The sequence below is a fragment of the Panthera uncia genome (assembly GCF_023721935.1).
Source record: "Panthera uncia isolate 11264 chromosome B2 unlocalized genomic scaffold, Puncia_PCG_1.0 HiC_scaffold_24, whole genome shotgun sequence".
Classification (NCBI taxonomy): Eukaryota; Metazoa; Chordata; class Mammalia; order Carnivora; family Felidae; genus Panthera; species Panthera uncia.
The window spans coordinates 46741562-46747599 of NW_026057580.1; the positions used below are offsets into that span (position 1 = coordinate 46741562).

The 6038-nt window shown below is 39.4% G+C and overlaps 1 long non-coding RNA gene and 2 other non-coding genes across 3 annotated transcripts; all 3 read right to left on the minus strand.

The window, feature by feature from the left end:
- Window positions 1–318: 318 nt before the first annotated feature.
- Window positions 319–5736, minus strand: LOC125938677 (uncharacterized). The gene is made up of 5 exons (XR_007462767.1): window positions 5186–5736; window positions 5012–5090; window positions 4847–4912; window positions 4464–4533; window positions 319–4247 (listed from the first exon to the last, which is right to left on the minus strand). It is a non-coding gene; the product is annotated as an uncharacterized LOC125938677 (long non-coding RNA).
- LOC125939221 (small nucleolar RNA SNORD50) lies at window positions 4340–4409 on the minus strand. Its single transcript, XR_007462973.1, has one exon. It is a non-coding gene; the product is annotated as a small nucleolar RNA SNORD50 (small nucleolar RNA).
- LOC125939222 (small nucleolar RNA SNORD50) lies at window positions 4663–4730 on the minus strand. Its single transcript, XR_007462974.1, has one exon. It is a non-coding gene; the product is annotated as a small nucleolar RNA SNORD50 (small nucleolar RNA).
- Window positions 5737–6038: the final 302 nt, after the last annotated feature.

The window sequence follows — 6038 nt, forward strand, 5'->3', positions numbered from 1 at the left end:
CCAACTTTTATTTCTTTTACCCCTTTTGGAGAGGTTAAATCACATCATTGTTGCCCACCTTAGATACACAAATTGAATTCCATTTAGACAATTTCTTATGGGAGTCATTACATTGTTCTAGGCAAAATTTGAGATTAAACGGCAGTTTATTTTTGTAAAGGATTCACATTCTAGGGCCAGAGAGAGAGAAACCAACAATCAGAATACAACACACTATGGGTCATTTTGTGGTATAACTGGAGAGGGCCTTATTTTACCTAGTTTTCAACAGTAAGTTTTCATGGTACATATGATCTTTGTCTCACTTGGGACCCTCACTTGTTTTGTGTTTTTCCCTAATCAGACTGGATCTCAAGGTTAATAATTTTAATAACACTTTTACCAAATCAATTCTCTTGGCTTGTTATTGTTTTGCTCTTCCTGGCCACTTTATTCCTATTTTAGATGAATCCACTGATCTGCTTCCTGCTCCCAGGCAGATAAATCCCATAGGAGAACAGTGAATAATTATGCTGATTAACTATTAAAATCGGTAGTTTTTAGCCTCAGCAGGTACTTTGGCTCTGTAAGACAAACCTCTAACTTGTCTGTAGCTAACTCCACTTTTCTAAGTCTGCAGTGTCTGATGAAAACCCTTATCATACTTCCTAAATTCCTTATCTTATTCTTTCCTGAAGACTACTTTGCCCGATAATTCACAAAGTCTTTCTCAGATATTAACTCCTTCAATTTCTATGCTAAGGCTCTGCATTAAATCAAGGCTATCTCCAGCCCTATAGCCCAATTATTTGCTTAGTTTTCACTCTTGCTTTTATTCCAAAACTCCTTGATTTTCCATCTAGTTCCTTTTCTTGATATAGCAGTTGGACTTGACAATAGATTTCTGCTTCTCAATTTTTGTCCCAGGCACAAAATAATCTCCAGGATTTTAACTAAACCCAGAATCCCCTACTCTTAGAATGTTCCAGGACTCAACTCTTGGACCACTCCTTTTATCTATATTCACTCCTTTGGTGATCTCATGTAATCTTATGGCTTTAAATACACCATCCACATGTGGATGATTCCCAATTTTATTTCTCCAGCTCAGATCTCTTAACTCTGTACTTCTCTAAAACTTATGTTTTCATGGGTGTGTATCAAAGGAAAAACTCATCAAACTGTACATTTAAAAATGTACAATTATACTTTATATAGTTAGGAGGCAAGGATATGTCAAGTTTACTGACCTAAGTAACGCATTATATGTGTAAATGTTATTTTCCTCAAATGCTAATTTCTGAGTATTCTTAAATGCTTTTTACATTATTAATACTATTTTGAAAAGAATTAGAATCAACTGAATGAGCATAATTAAGTTCCCAAAAAGGTTCGATTATAGTGTACTCAGGGGTTCTGTGACATTAACTCATTTTGTTGTAACTCAGCCACATGGCATGACAGGACTCTAGCAGTGGACTAGTAATAAGGGGAAGAGGCCAGGTCTTGTAAGAATGAGACCAAGGAGTTCGATTGTCATTTTGAAAAGATACCCTCTCCTCCACCCCAAGATGGTCCATAAACCTTCCAGCACCTCATGGCAAACTTGTGCTTTGATCTGATCTTCATACATATGCAAATAAGTAGAATCAGTGAGGTGCAGCAAGGCCAGAGGCAGTGGCAATATTCAGCCAGGCAATTATAATTACTATACTATGCTGTGAGTGCTACTTGGATCCAGAACCAAGCTTTTGGGAGGAAAGATGAAAAAGAGAGTCCCACCTAAAGGAAGGAAGGACCAGCAAAAGATAAGCAGACTATCCTAGAAGGCTGGAATTCAAATAAATATTCTAACTGGGAAATTGGGTGTTAAAAACCTGAGCACAACCAAGATTCCTCACAGGGTGGGTAAACAGTTAAGGATTTATGAAGTGTATTATCAATTCAGAGAGCACTTGATTGGGAAGTGCAGTTGATACTAGATTTCTGGCAACAGAATTTTAGAAAGCACCAAATGGTAGGCTTGAGCCTACTATATTTGAAGATAACCTGGAAGCGTGATGGAAGGCATAAAGCATTCCTATTGGTTAAAGCCACTAAAGCCAGACACATGTAGGTTTTGCTTTCAACTTCTGGTATCAGTCCTAACCAAGCAGATCCCAGTCTATTATAGCCGTCGTCTTTTATTCCTCAGGTCTTGAAAGCTTTGTCTCCATTAAGTTCTCTATTAAATTGCACATATGCTCAGAGGGTTAAGTCCCTTAGTCAGGGACTTGAAAGGAATACCTGGTATGTTAACATTCATAAAACAGAAGGCTAGTAGAATGACAGTCAACACCATGTTGTATGAATGAAAAATACCATTTAGGTATATTACAGGTTTGAAACAATTAGTAATTTTAATGGCAGCTAATTATAACATGTTGAGCTTTCAAGCTTAATTTCACTAAAGCGTACCTTTTTGGATCTGACTTACTTGTTCAAGTGTACACTCTGTATAGAGTCAAAGGGACTAAATGTGATTTTCTGCTATGTGCCTTCCCCCTGAAAAAAATGTTTTAGGGAATTCAAATAACCATAGGTTTTTACTGTTGTCACCCCAAAACATTTCAGTCTATCTTCTACCTTATTTGTCCTACATCTAACCACACAATTGATACCTAAATTTCAAATTCATCATTCTGAGGTCCTGGAGCATATAATCTTTGCTCCAAGTGTTTATGCCAAAAATGTTATCTTTCTCACATCTCATCTGAGATGGTTTTGACTCAAATCCACTTGTTCAATCTCAAGACATTTTTTCTCACTTTATAGCCTGCCTTTGGTTTTCTTGGCATTTCATGTCGCTATTAACAAAATGAGGACATAGGAAGTGTTTTACTTCTAACCTCCTTAGCAGAGCCCAGTAACACTGCAATCCATAAAATGCACATTATAATAAACTAAAGATATGCGACATATTACCAGATCAATTGAGAGGGAAGAAGCAACAACAGAAATTGCAGGAAGAGGTCAGAGTGCTCCAAAGCAAATTTTATCTATTTCACAACTTGTTTTGAAGTGAGGTGCCAGCTTTGACAAAAGGCTAGACAGTTTCTTGAAAAGGTTGTACAGACCCCAATCACTTTTCTTTTGTTAATATATCAAAATCCCATTACACATGTAATCTGTTATACCAAGTGGCTTTTCCCTTTGTACCTACTCACTAAATGGCATGGTTGTCACTGAGCCTCTTAAACTACATGGGTCCAACGTTGTATTTGCACTAAGAAAACATTTTAGGAAAAAAGGTAGTTCATAATCATAAGCTGACAAGAATATTCTTTTGACTAACACTGAAGTATAGGCTTAGCAACAATTTATTCATGTAGCTATTTAGGGAAAATGATCATGCATGGGGCCAAACCATCTTGGTTAGATCAGATGCTATTACTGTCTACACTAAATCCATTCTATGCAATGTTTGGTTTTATCAGTGAACTTCCCCCATGACCCGTTGTCATGCTGTGCTCTCTTCATTTTCAGCATTCCACATTTTTCCATCTTTTTTTTTTAAAGTAGGTTTCTTACCCAGCATGGAGGAGCTGAGATGTTTTACTGAGCCACCAAGGTGTCCCTCACATTTTCCATCTTAAGCATCCTTTCAAACTATAATTCATTAGGACCAAACATTCCAGAAATCAGTAATTAGAACCAGTAATACCTGTTATTTTCCCCTCCCCCAGTAACAGACTCAGTCTTTCCGTTTTGCTCACCACTAATCCAGTAATATTCAGTACGCTACAAAACCCAACATGATCTGTACCGTGTGATACTGCCAAAATGAGTCATCTCTCCATAAAAATCTAAGGACTTTTCCACAATATTCAGTGTAAATTTTCACTCAGCTTTAATTACAATCGTAGATTTTAAATTCAAACAGGTGGCCAAAGGTGAAACATTCACAATAAGCTGATTACAAGTCTGGTTAACTGAAATCAAAGACTTCTCCATTAAAAACATGTACCTTCCTTTGCATTCCTGTATTTAAAATAGAAACAGATCTACAAAGTAATCTGCTTAACAGGTTAGGATTCTCTAGGGCAGTATGACATAAAAAGTAATGGCTTAAATCTTACAAATACATTAATCTGAATCTGATGCGGTTTCATAACCTGTTTACAGAAATAAAAAAATATTGTCTTGATTTGTAGGTTTTCTTCCCATGTCAGTTAAATGAAGAGCTTTTCCTTATCGATTTTTCACAAGTAAATCTGGTGGTATTAACCCTAGAAAAGGAAAAACATTTGAGATTTACAAGACTACCAACATCAGAAGAGCCAAAGAATTTTTAAAAATATCATTGTCCTTATAATGGTCTATCTCAGAAGCCAGATCCGTATAAGTTTTCTCAACAGATATTCAGGTTCGGGATAAGATCATCATGGATTAAGACCAAGGACAAAGTACTGATGAACTGTTAAGGGAAAAAAATCTCCACTCACAGAAATGGGTTACATCTTAGGAAGGTCACAGCAAACTGGCCCCTTTCAATGGAAAGACAGCGACCCCTCACTGTTGGCAGAGAAAAAAAAAAAAAAAAAACCACAACACATTTTGAGGTAGCAGTTCTCCCCCTGTAAGATTTATAACCTAACAGAACCCTCTCAGTTATAAAATCCAGACTATAAAAACTTCAGTCTTATCTCAGAAGCCGAATCCGTATGTTTTTCTTCAGGTGGTCAGCTTCGGGATAGATTTCATCATTGATAAGACCATAATCCACTAAATTATGTTACAGTGAAATTTACCGTAAGCCAAAGCAACTTTAAGAGGTAAGCACTGTATTAGAAACACTACAGTTGATCTTGTAAGTCACACAACTTACTTTAAAAATTACGTTGCTAGCCAGTGACATTTGTAGGTCTGTTAGTATTCATCAACTCCCAGGATGCTGTTCAAGGACAAAAAAAGTTTTCATTTTAATCTACATATGGACTAATCGCACTGAATCAAAGTAGCCCAACAGTCAAATTATTAGCCCAACACATACCTGGGTAAAATGGTCAGGTTCCAACCAAGTAATTTCCCAGCAAATATTCCCTCACGTATTTTCTAGTTTTCCTTTGTATCTAGTAGGAAGCAAATTTCAAATGATGCACCATCTTTTCCTGTAAATCAACAGGTTTATTTCTTCAGTTTAAAAACTAAGCTCAACAGTACTTACCTGAACATCTCCAGGTAACAGCTCCGTTATGCCACTGAGAGCCATTGTTCCTGAAGGGGACCAAAATATTTAAAATTAAGCATTCTTACAGAATGACAGTTGAAGGTTTTCAGTACTAAAATCTTCCCAATCATTAATCTGGTTTGCACACAGCGCCACCTGGGCACAATACAACTCAATCTCAGGCAACGTCAGGGCTGCCCATTTTCAAATGACCTTTTTGATCCGCGACGAGAAAACGACACTCTCCTTATAAAAGGCCTCTTGCTCAACGTAAAACTCCCTGCCCCAAATACCGGGAATATGGTTTTCCCGCCGCCGCTCAGGCTTGGCCAGCCAGATGTCGGCGTTTAGCAAGCAGGCCGCGCACACCGCTCGTGGCCATCAGCACCAGCCTCCACACGCCTAAGCTCGAAGCCTGCCGCCACCACTACCACTCAGGACACGTGGCGGCCCGGCTGCGTGTTTTCCACGTGTAAATTCTCTACACACAGCACCCTAAACTCAAATCTCCAATCTTCTCACAGTGCTGCAGCGAACCTCAGTCTATTCCAATACAGCCCGCTCGGGTCCTCGCCCACAGCGCCCACTCACCAAAAACGACACAATGCCTCCGAAATGCAGACGTAAAAGGCCGAGCTGCGCTGCCAGCAGTTCCCTTTATAGCCTCCCCTGAGTCAGACCGAGGCCGCCCCACCCTCTCGCGTCTATTGGACTTGGGAGATGACGGGGGCGTGGCCGTTGAGAGAGCGGGAGCGCGCGCGGCGGCTCTTTTCTTTCGGGGGCTGCTTCCGGGGCGTGGTGCGCGCGTCGCCCGCCCGCTGCACGCCCGCCCAGTCCCCGGTGCGCGCCC